General features: G+C 45.8%; 1 pseudogene; it reads left to right on the top strand.

Moving 5' to 3' along the window:
* LOC142248995 (calcium-activated chloride channel regulator 1-like) overlaps positions 1-13189 on the top strand; it is a 62291-nt pseudogene that overhangs the window by 37939 nt on the left and 11163 nt on the right.

The raw sequence follows: 13189 nt of genomic DNA, 5'->3' as shown, positions 1-13189 counted from the left end.
TCGCCTGTCGGCCCTGCACCGTGTTAGTCACACAGCACCATAGACTTCCACAAGCACCAACTGTGCCCCGGGCATTGCTCCACCTGTGGGGAGCAGTACCATCATAGCTGCCATAATATCATCCCGGAGGCCTCACACAGCAGCGGCGGCTTATTAGCCGCATACCACAGGTGGCGTCACGAACACAACCATTAACAAGCAAGCCACATATTCTACTGACACCCACCAGGGCCACGGAGCCGGGCCCAGCCACCACTGACTACCACCGGACTAGTCCAGCCCGGCACCGGGTGTCCCATAGCCCTGGGGTGGGCGAGTCACCCGCCCTGCAGAGAAACAGCCGGCTCCTTTCATCGCTGCCCCATAGTATAATATTGGGCAGAGTGCTCTCCATCAAAACATTGTATGTCACTTGGCCATGTTATATGCTTGTGTGAGCGAGACTTTAGGTTTATTGCTTCATATTATAACAGAACTTCATGTGTTCCCCATATACAGGTATCTGGATTCTGTGATGAGACCAATCACAATATGGAAGCCCCCACCATGCAGAATCGGATGTGTGATTGTCACAGTACATGGGACATCATCAAGAAATCCAGTGATATTGTATCCTCTGAGCCAAGAGAGAACTTCATCATTCCTGAGCCGACTTTCCAAGTCCTGCAATACAGGGATCGAGTGATCACCCTGCTGATAGATGTCTCAGGAAGCATGAACATGGTGACCCCGCCAGCTCTTCTATTCTGAAATATAAACCAATTGTACCACAGCCTCCAGCATAAGTGATTCATGCGGAATTGATAGGGGTCCAACAATTAATTAAAAGTCTCACTTAGGCCCTGTGCGCACACTGCGTTTTTTGCCACGGATTTGCTGCGGTTTTGGGTGCAGAATTGTTGCAATTTGTGTTCATAAGCTTCCTGCAGTCCTTCCGCAGCAAAGTCTATGAGAAATCCAAAACGCTGTACGCACGTTGCTTCTTTTTTCCTTACAGGTTTTGCTGCAGATTTTCTGCAGCAAAAAGAATCAACATGTGACTTATTTTCTGCAGGTCCCTGCGATTTTCCCTGTGTTTTGCCATTGATAATGTTTAAAAAACGCAGAGACAAAAATGTGTCAAAACTTCACCAAAAACGCAGAAATCGCGGTAAAAACAAATGCGTTTTTTGGCTGCGTTTTTTTCCCAGAGGTGCAGTATTCTGTCAGAGGGTGCGTTTTTTGCTGAAGAAAGAAATCTGTAGTGTGCGCACAGAGCCTAAGAACACATTTGTACATTATTTACATAATGTACATAATTATTACTTGTCTAACTATTATTGCCTTATCCAAGCAGTTTTGTCCTAAGAATAATGTATGTACACCATGACTTTACCAGCAGAATAATGAGTGCAGCTCTGGAGTATAATATAGGGTGTAACTCAGGATCAGTACAGGATAAGTAATATAATGTATGCATACAGTGACTGCACAAGCAGAATGGTGAGTACAGCTCTGGAGTATAATATAGGCTGTAACAGCATCTGTACAGGATAAATAATGTATTGTATGTACAAAGTGAATCCACCTGCAAAATAGGGAATGCAGCTCTAGATTATAATCCAGGATGTAACTCTGGGTCAGTTCAGGATAATTAATGTAATGTATGTACACAGTGACTGCACCAGCAAAACAGTGAGTGCAGCTCTGGAGTATAATACAGGATGTAACTCAGGGTCAGTACAGGATAATTAATGTAATGTATGTACACAGTGACAGCAGCAGCAGAATAGTGAGTGCAGCTCTGGAGTATAATACAGGATATAACTCAGGATCAGTACAGGATAAGTAATGTAATGTATGTACACAGTGACTGCACCAGCAGAATAGTGAGTGCAGCTCTGGAGTATAATACAGGATATAACTCAGGATCAGTACAGGATAAGTAATGTAATGTATGTACACAGTGACTGCACCAGCAAAACAGTGAGTGCAGCTCTGGAGTATAATACAGGATGTAACTCAGGGTCAGTCCAAGATAAGTAATGTAATGCATGTACACAGTGACTCCATTAGCAGAATAGTGAGTGCAACTCTGAAGTATAATATAGGATGTAATTCAGGATCAGTACAGGATAAGTAATGTAATGTATGTACACAGTGACTCCATTAGCAGAATAGTGAGTGCAGCTCTGGAGTATAATACAGGATGTAACTCAGGGTCAGTACAGGATAATTAATGTAATGTATGTACACAGTGACAGCAGCAGCAGAATAGTGAGTGCAGCTCTGGAGTATAATACAGGATATAACTCAGGATCAGTACAGGATAAGTAATGTAATGTATGTACACAGTGACTGCACCAGCAGAATAGTGAGTGCAGCTCTGGAGTATAATACAGGATATAACTCAGGATCAGTAATGTAATGTATGTACACAGTGACTGCACCTACAGAATAGTGAGTGCAGCTCTGGAGTAAAATACAGGAAGTAACTCAGGATCAGTACAGGATCAGTAATGTCATTGTAAGACCAAAATGTAACCTTTTTATTATTGCAGAACCAACGTATGCAGCGAGTAAATCAAGCGGCAGACATGTTCCTCACCGAGGGCATTGCAGCGGGGACTTACGTCGGTATTGTTGAGTTCTCGCTATATGCATACATCAGCTCTGAGCTGCTGCAAATCATTAATGACAGCAACAGGGAGTATCTGAAATCTCGACTGCCACCATCAGTGGCCAACTACGGATCTGACTTCTGTTTGGGCATTATAACTGCATTTAAGGTGAGTTGCTTTATAAAGTAATATTCTGAAATATAATTTCTAACCCTTCGTTGTGCTATTCCTCCGGGAAATGTATGAATAAAATGAAAACTAGGTGTTACAATTCCTCTTATCATATAATTCTATTCTAATCCAATACAATGCTATCAAAACACCGCTGCGGCAGAAAATGTAAGACACAGCTATTGACATCAGATTAGGTAACTTCCAGTTATTAATTTATTCACACATTTTCAGGCAGAGTAGCAGAGAAGTGGTAGAAGGCAGAAAACAGATATGTTGGCTTTACACTGCTCCATTCGAAGCTCAGTATTGTGCTTGGTGATGTACGGCTCGGCATTGTGCTTGGTGATGTATGGCTCGGCATTGTGCTTGGTGATGTACGACTCAGCATTGTGCTTGGTGATGTATGGCTCAGCATTGTGCTTGGTGATGTACGGCTCGGCATTGTGCTTGGTGATGTATGGCTCGGCATTGTGCTTGGTGATGTACGGCTCGGCATTGTGCTTGGTGATGTACGGCCCAGCATTGTGCTTGGTGATGTATGGCCCAGCATTGTGCTTGGTGATGTATGGCCCAGCATTGTGCTTGGTGATGTATGGCTCGGCATTGTGCTTGGTGATGTATGGCTCGGCATTGTGCTTGGTGATGTATGGCCCAGCATTGTGCTTGGTGATGTACAGTTCGGCATTGTGCTTGGTAATGTATGGCTTGGCATTGTGCTTGGTGATGTACGGCTCGGCATTGTGCTTGGTGATGTATGGCCCGGCATTGTGCTTGGTGATGTACGGCTCGGCATTGTGCTGGGTGTTGTACGGCTCAGCATTGTGCTTGGTGATATATGGGTCAGCATTGTGCTTGGTGATGTATGGCTCTGCATTGTGCTCGGTGATGTACGGCTCGGCATTGTGCTTGGTGATGTACGGCTCAGCATTGTGCTTGGTGATGTACGGCTCAGCATTGTGCTTGGTGATGTACGGCTCAGCAGTGTGCTTGGTGATGTACGGCTCAGCATTGTGCTTGGTGATGTACGGCTCAGCATTGTGCTTGGTGATGTATGGCTCGGCATTGTGCTTGGTGATGTATGGCTCGGCATTGTGCTCTGTGATGTACGGCTCAGCATTGTGCTTGGTGATATACGGCTCAGCATTGTGCTTGGTGATGTATGGCTCTGCATTGTGCTCGGTGATGTACGGCTCGGCATTGTGCTTGGTGATGTACGGCTCAGCATTGTGCTTGGTGATGTACGGCTCAGCATTGTGCTTGGTGATGTACGGCTCAGCATTGTGCTTGGTGATGTACGGCTCAGCATTGTGCTTGGTGATGTACGGCTCAGCATTGTGCTTGGTGATGTACGGCTCAGCATTGTGCTTGGTGATGTACGGCTCGGCATTGTGCTTGGTGATGTATGGCTCGGCATTGTGCTCTGTGATGTATGGCTCGGCATTGTGCTTGGTGATGTACGGCTCGGCTTTGTGCTTGGTGATGTATGACTCGGCTTTGTGCTTGGTGATGTACGGTTCGGCATTGTGCTTGGTGTTATGATCCGGAACCATGGAAGACCACCACAAATCATTGGCAAAAGGTGACAAGAGCATTGGCAACTAATCTGGCCGCCATCCCCTTACTAACCATCACAACTAGAAGTAGCCGAGGGGTGAACTAACATCCTGTGCACCGCGAACCCAGCCGGAGAACTAACTATCCTAAAGGAAGGAAAGATGAATAACTCTCTGCCTCAGAAAATAGACAAGAATAGCAAGCCCCCCACATTAAAAGACTGCGGTGATATAGGAAAAACACAATACACAGATAGATGACAGGATTAGCAAAAGGTGAGGCCCCCGCTGACTAAAATAGGAAAGGACAGGAAAGGGACTGATGGTGGCCAGAGAAAAACCCTGCAAAATACCAACTTCCTGATAGTACAAAAAGGCCCTCAGACCGCACGATCTGAACTCCGTCCTATACCAGGTGCCCTTGTCATACCAATGAACAGAAAACAAGAATCACAACAAATTCAACAAGCCACAAACACATGGACTCAAAGGAGCTATACTCCACACAGAACTGCAGGGAGTTCCCCAACAAACCACTGAGGGGGAAAATCCCTGCATGCAAATAAACAGAAAACAACACAGCAAATGACAAACCCAGATAAGCAAAAGAACCAGACAATAAATAAAGAGCAAGCACTTATCTGGGATAGATGTGGTGTAGAGCAGAATGAAGCAGGCTGAAGATACAAAGAACAACTGACATCCGGCAACAGCCTGCAATCAGACCAGGACTTAAATAAGCAGAGAGTTAGCAAAGGAAACAACCACTGCACAACACACCTGGTCCAAGTCCAAACAATTCCTGGCCACCAGAGGGAGCCTCCCAGCAGCCAAAACATAACTAACATTCACAACAGCTTGGTGATGTACGGCTCGACATTGTGCTTGGTGATGTACTGCTCAGCATTGTGCTTGGTGTTGTACGGCTCAGCATTGTGCTTGGTGATGTATGGCTCGGCATTGTGCTTGGTGATGTACGGCTCGACATTGTGCTTGGTGATGTACTGCTCAGCATTGTGCTTGGTGATGTACGGCTCGGCATTGTGCTTGGTGATGTACGGCTCAGCATTGTGCTTGGTGATATACGGCTCAGCATTGTGCTTGGTGATGTATGGCTCGGCATTGTGCTTGGTGATGTACGGCTCGACATTGTGCTTGGTGATGTACTGCTCAGCATTGTGCTTGGTGATGTACGGCTCGGCATTGTGCTTGGTGATGTACGGCTCGGCATTGTGCTTGGTGATGTACGGCTCGGCATTGTGCTTGGTGATGTACGGCTCGGCATTGTGCTTGGTGATGTACTGCTCGACATTGTGCTTGGTGATGTACTGCTCAGCATTGTGCTTGGTGTTGTACGGCTCAGCATTGTGCTTGGTGATGTATGGCTCGGCATTGTGCTTGGTGATGTACGGCTCAACATTGTGCTTGGTGATGTACTGCTCAGCATTGTGCTTGGTGATGTACGGCTCGGCATTGTGCTTGGTGATGTACGGCTCAGCATTGTGCTTGGTGATATACGGCTCAGCATTGTGCTTGGTGATGTACGGCTCGGCATTGTGCTTGGTGATGTACGGCTCGGCATTGTGCTTGGTGATGTACAGCTCTGCATTGTGCTTGGTGATGTACGGCTCAGCATTGTGCTTGGTGATATACGGCTCAGCATTGTGCTTGGTGATGTACGGCTCGGCATTGTGCTTGGTGATGTACGGCTCGGCATTGTGCTTGGTGATGTAAAGCTCTGCATTGTGCTTGGTGTTGTATGGCTCAGCATTGTGCTTGGTGATGTACGGCTCAGCATTGTGCTTGGTGATGTACAGCTCTGCATTGTGCTTGGTGATGTATGGCTCTGCATTGTGCTTGGTGATGTATGGCTCTGCATTGTGCTTGGTGATGTATGGCTCGGCATTGTGCTTGGTGATGTATGGCTCGGCATTGTGCTTGGTGATGTACGGCTCGGCATGTGCTTGGTGATGTACGGCTCTGCATTGTGCTTGGTGTTGTATGGCTCAGCATTGTGCTTGGTGATGTACGGCTCAGCATTGTGCTTGGTGATGTACGGCTCGGCATTGTGCTTGGTGATGTACGGCTCGGCATTGTGCTTGGTGATGTACGGCTCTGCATTGTGCTTGGTGATGTACGGCTCGGCATTGTGCTTGGTGATGTATGGCTCTGCATTGTGCTTGGTGATGTATGGCTCTGCATTGTGCTTGGTGATGTATGGCTCGGCATTGTGCTTGGTGATGTATGACTCGGCATTGTGCTTGGTGATGTATGACTCGGCATTGTGCTTGGTGATGTACGGCTCGGCATGTGCTTGGTGATGTACGGCTCGGCATTGTGCTTGGTGATGTATGGCTCGGCATTGTGCTTGGTGATGTACGGCTCAGCATTGTGCTTGGTGATGTACAGCTCGGCATTGTGCTTGGTGATGTAAGGTTCAGCATTGTGCTTGGTGATGTACGGCTCGGCATTGTACTTGGTGATGTATGGCTCGGCATTGTGCTTGGTGATGTACGGCTCGGTATTGTGCTTGGTGATGTATGGCTCAGCATTGTGCTTGGTGATGTACGGCTCGGCATTGTGCTTGGTGATGTATGGCTCGGCATTGTGCTTGGTGATGTACGGCTCGGTATTGTGCTTGGTGATGTATGGCTCAGCATTGTGCTTGGTGATGTACGGCTCGGCATTGTGCTTGGTGATGTACGGCTCGGCATGTGCTTGGTGATGTACGGCTCGGCATGTGCTTGGTAATGTATGGCTCGGCATTGTGCTTGGTGATGTATGGCTCGGCATTGTGCTTGGTGATGTACGGCTCGGCATTGTGCTTGGTGATGATGTACGGCTGCAGCTGCTCAGCCATGAAGCTCCGGCAGGCGCAGTGTTTGTGCTGATGTTACCAGAGGAGGTCTGAACTCTGCAGTCACTTGGTCAGAAGAGCGGAGGGGACTTTTCTGCCCTCTGCTTCTCAGCACTCGGCCCTCCGCTCTGTAACTTTACGGGGTCTCCACTTCGTGGCTGAGTTGCTGCGGTTCCTTCCATTTCTCAGTAATATCAGTCACAGGTGATGGGGAAGATTTAGGAGGAGTAATGTCATGAGCAGACTTGCTACCCCAGTGGCTCCTATTACAGGACGCGCTGGTATCAGTGAGCTCTGCATCACCAGCTCTTCCGTCACATGGTAGTAAAGTAGACGGCATGGGGCTGAGTTCAGCGTATAAGATGAGTTTCAATATTTTTCTCCCTATAATGTATGTAGCAAAATATGCCCAACGTTCCTAAGCCCATTGTTGCACCATACAATACCAATATACAGCACTGTATATAAAGAGTAACTTTGTCTTATTGCATCAGATGGAAGATGCCATGAATCCAATGAAAAACAAACTCTTTAAGACTCTTTATGAAATGATGCTATATACTTTATACAATCCCTCATACCAAATATATATTCTTCTACATGGGTAATAATTCAATATATTATCACACAGGTCAACCAAAAGAGCGGATCATTACACGGTACAGAAATCATATTTCTAGCAGATGGAGATAATCTTCAGAGTTCAATTCATTGCCTTCCTGAGATTGAAGCCAGCGGAGTCATCATCCATATTATAGCCCTGAGCAAAGATGCGTCTGAAGAGCTGGAGCATATTGCTAATATGACAGGTGAGGAGTATATAGAGACATATTATCCAGGCTATCAGGTGAGCCATATGTGAAAGTTTAGATGTAGATTTGCCTGTGCTGGATGACAACCATTAAATTTCAAATTCTGCTATTGTCACGAGTGTGTCACGGCCTGATGTGACCTCAGAAGGGATCTGGGATCAGAAGTTCACAGCGTTTAGTTGATCGCAGATCCTCTTTAGTGCCCACTCATTGTTTATCCTTTGTAGGAGCTTATTTAAATCCATTCAGTGCTGAGGGGGTAAAGGTTCCTTTCTATCCTGCAGTGATTGATATGTAGTTACTAATCTCAGCTGTAGCCACTCCCTTCCGCTATATAAACCTACTCCTTACTCTCCCCTATGCTGGCTATAGTTCATTCTATGCTGACCTGTGAAAGAGCTGTCTTTGGAGAAAGCTGTGGTGATTTTTCCAGTGGATGCAGTGGAGTTCCTCTCTGGAGAAAAATTTAAGTTTTTGTTGAATTTGTCTCCCTTGGGTTCCTTTCTATCCTATAGTGATTGATATGTAGTAGCTAATCTCAGCTGCAGCCACTCCCTTCCGCTATATAAATCTACTCCTTAGTCTCCCCTATGCTGGCTATAGTTCATTCTATGCTGACCTGTGAAGGAGCTGTCTTTGGAGAAAGCTGTGGTGATTTTTCCAGTGGATGCAGTGGAGTTCATCTTTGGAGAAAAATTTAAGTTTCTGTTGAATTTGTCTCCCTTGGGTTCCTTTCTATCCTATAGTGATTGATATGTAGTTGCTAATCTCAGCTGCAGCTATTCCCTTCCGCTATATAAACCTACTCCTTATTCTCCCCTATATTGGCTATAGAAGAATAAGTTTTTCTTGAATCTGTGTCCCTTGTTTGTTTCTCCTTCCTGTCTTTATGTTAGTAGGAAGACTAGTGTCTTGCTGGCCTGTGCACTAGTCAGGGCTAGTCCGGGGTAAGCCAGGGCCTAGGCATATGATCATGCATGGGAGAAAGGACCCTGCTAGGGATGCTAGGTAACTCAGGGATCAGCTACAGAAGAGTTAGGTGGTGATTCCACTCCCCTCTCCCCATTGTCACGGCCTTCCTTTACATCCAGTGAGGTTTACCCCTCCTCTTGTGCCATACGCTGAGTGTTCCCTTCTCTGGCATGACAGCTATCAACAGTGGCATGAGTATAGGGGGAGCGGAATACTACCTGTGGATGTACAACAACTCACAGTATGTCCTAATAAGTCGGAGCATGCTGGGAGAAGCATAGATGTCCGAGCACTGCTAAGGCAAATGCAACGGAAGTCAAAATAATCTCATGGAGTGTGGAGGCACCATAACACGATCATGCTACAGTATATAGATGTGTAAAAAGAGGACTGGTTTGTTCTATGGATATCTCCATTTTGCTAAATACTTTCATTTAAACAACAATACTGGAGCATTTCTTCTTAGAATTCGACATGATTTTCCTCTGTTATTCCTCCTGGAAATGTAAGAATAACTTGATAACTAGGCTCTGGCATTTCCCTTGTCATTGGTGCACGGTCCACTACATTCTGATACAGTCCACACAGTCCTGGTCATGTTAGGCTGTCTAAAGGCCACTTTACACGCTGCGATCTCATTAGCGAGATCAATAGCGAGCGTACCCGCCCCCATTGTTTGCACAAAATTGCGCTGACCCGTCACACTACTTACCTGCCTAGTAGTGATGAGCGAGTACTAAAAAGCTCGGGTGCTCGAGGCTCGGGCCGAGCATCCCAAGATACTCGTGTACTCGGCCCGAGCACCGAGCCCAATGTTATCCTATGGGAGACCCGAGTATTTTTGTGAAATGACCCCCGGCAGCATGTAGAAACCATAAAACTGTAAATTAAAAAAAAAAACGTGCGTGTGTGTGTAAGCGTGCATATATATATACACGCGGAGTGGAGTGCGGGAGGGGCCGTAGCCGAGCGGGGAAGTGTCGGGCTAAAGGCACGGTCATTCTGTGAGGGCCGGCCAATCACTGCAATTCCACAAGTAACAGGGCTGTGGCATTGCGGTCTGCCAGCCAATCCCTGCATGAGGGCTGGCTCTCAAAAGAGCGCCAACATGAAGACCATGAGTACAGCACGAGTATTGCGAGATTACTCGGTACCCGCCGAGTAGCCCGAGTACAGTGATACTCGTGCGAGTACCGAGTAGTGACAAGCATACTCGCTCAACACTACTGCCTAGCGACGTCGCTGTGACCGGCGAACCGCCTCCTTTCTAAGGGGGCGGTTCGTTCGGCGTCACAGCAACGTCACTAAGCGGCCGCCCAATCAAAGCGGAGGGGCGGAGATGAGCGGGACGAACATCCCGCCCACCTCCTTCCTTCCTCATTGAGGGCGGCCGCAGGTAAGGCGACGTTCGTTGTTCCTGCGGTGTCACAGACAGCGATGTGTGCTGCCGCAGGAACGACGAACAACATCGTACCTGCAGCTGCAACGATAATTGGGAATAGGGGAGATGTCACCGATTTGCGATTTTGCACGTTTTTGCAACGATTCAAAATCACTCATCGGTGTCACACGCAACGACATCGCTAACGCGGCCGGATGTGCGTCACAAATTCCGTGACCCCAACGAGATCGCTTTAGCGATCTCGTAGCATGTAAAGCGGCCTTTAGGATACATCCTAATGACAAAGGGAGTGGAACCCCCCAGTATTTGAATAGCAGTTCATGCAAATAAAACAATAAATGCCAACTTTGGGCACATTTGCATTAACCCAATCCATTTTGAGCCAATCAAAAAAGGTTAGTAATACTTCAAGCATATTACGGCCCAGTATGGACTATAATGTCATAAAGCAGAACTGATGAATTCTATGGAGCCATGCTGAGCCAATGTATCACTGAGAAAGACACGCAGTATGTCACACCATAAGAGTTCCATATCAGATTGGATGCCGTATTACATGACTTTTCCATAACTAAGATGAATAGCTCTGTAATACAGCGGCAGGATAAAAACACCGCATGTCATATGGAACCACAATGTAATATCCACCATGAAGGCTGAGCACTTGCTTCATAACACAAGACCAGTCTAATAGCAGAAATGTAACAAAGGATTGTTTTTCAGGAGGTCTGAAATACTTTGTGACAGATGAAGTGAAATCGAACGATTTGATTGACGCTTTTATCGGAATTGCAAATGAAAACGGAGACCATTCTGCCAGGGTCAGCCAGGTAATCATGTAACATTTTACATGCCAAATAGAAAGTGAAAAAGCCCAGAAAGAGACACACACACACACACACACAAAGAGACACACACACACCTAAAGAGATAAACACACTCATAAAGACACACAGACACACATAAAAAGACACACACAGAAAGAGACACACACAGACACACACACACTTAAAGAGACAAACACTCATAAAGACACACGGACACACATAAAAAGACACACACAGAAAGAGACACACACAGACACACACACACACACACACACACACACCTAAAGAGACAAACACACTCATAAAGACACACGGACACACATAAAAAGACACACAGAAAGAGACACACACAGAAATACAGACACCGAAAGAGACACACTCATAAAGACACACACACACAGAAAAACACATACAGAAAGAGACCCACACATAATGAGACCCACACAAAGAAACACACACAGAAAAAGACACACACACAGAAAGAGACACACTCACTGAAAGAGACAGAATCAGACACACACACACACACACACACACACACACACACTGAAAGAGACACACACACACAAAGAGACACACACACATAAAGAGACACAGAAAGAGACACACACACTGAAAGAGACATTCACACAGAAAGAGAAACACACAGAAATACACACACCGAAAGAGACACATAAAGAGACAAACACACAGAAAGAGACATACACAGAAAGACACACACACAGAAAGATGCACACAGAATGAGACCCACACACAGAAAGAGACACACAGAAATACACACACATACAGAAAGAGACACACACATAAAGAGACACACTCACTGAAAGACACACACAGAAACAGACCCACACACAGATATACACACACACACACACACATACAGAAAGAGACCCACACACAGAAATACACACACACACAGAAAGAGACACACACACATAAAGAGACACACTCATTGAACGAGACACAGACAGAGACACACATACTGAAGGAGACATTCACACAGAAAGAGAAACATAAAGAGACACACAGAAACAGACATACACAGAAATACACACACAGAAAGACACACAGAAAGAGACCCACACACAGAAATACACACACAGAAAGAGACACACACACATAAAGAGACACACACAGAAAGAGACACACTCACTGAAAGAGACATAGACAGAGACACACACACTGAAAGAGACACTCACACAGAAAGAGAAACACATAGAAATACACACACCGAAAGAGACGCGCACATAAAGACACACACACAGAAAGAGACACACACACAGAAAGAGACACACACACACAGAGACACACACAGAGACACATATAGAAATACACACACAGAAATACACACACACACAGAAATAAACACACACACAAATACTCACACCGAAAGACACACATAGAAGGAGACACACAGAAAGAGACACACACAGAAACTGTTTGGATGTTTGAGGTAATATATTGTCTGTTTTGAGTCACCCTGGATGTTTATCAGGTGGCCTATAGCAACCAATCACAGCTCTGCTTTTATTTTGTTAGAGGTCAGGAAGCTTTGATTGGTTGCTATAGGTAACGAAGGACATTGTAAGGGGTACTTTGCACACAGAGATAAATCTGCGGCAGATCTGTGGTTGCAGTGAAATTGTGGACAATCAGTGCCAGGTTTGTGGCTGTGTACAAATGGAACAATATGTCCATGATTTCACTGCAACCACAGATCTGCCAAAGATTTATCTGTGTGTGCAAAATACCCCTTAGTATAGGACAATAGGACAGCTTATGGGGGGTTAATATGATTTTGGTGGTGACGCTGTTTAGTTTGTGACTTTTATGTGCAAAATAATTTTTTGTTAACGCATTTTATTTTGTTATTATAGTTAAGCATAGTTCCTATCCCGGGCATCGCCGGGTAATACGGCTCTAGTATGTTATATAATGTCGGAATCATTTTGCATGACATTTACCGCATATAATAGTATACAATTTCCATTA

Source organism: Anomaloglossus baeobatrachus, chromosome 8 (assembly GCF_048569485.1).
Source record: "Anomaloglossus baeobatrachus isolate aAnoBae1 chromosome 8, aAnoBae1.hap1, whole genome shotgun sequence".
NCBI classification, from domain to species: Eukaryota; Metazoa; Chordata; class Amphibia; order Anura; family Aromobatidae; genus Anomaloglossus; species Anomaloglossus baeobatrachus.
The sequence above is the reverse complement of the archived record's forward strand: the minus strand, read 5'-3'. Positions and strand labels throughout refer to the sequence as shown.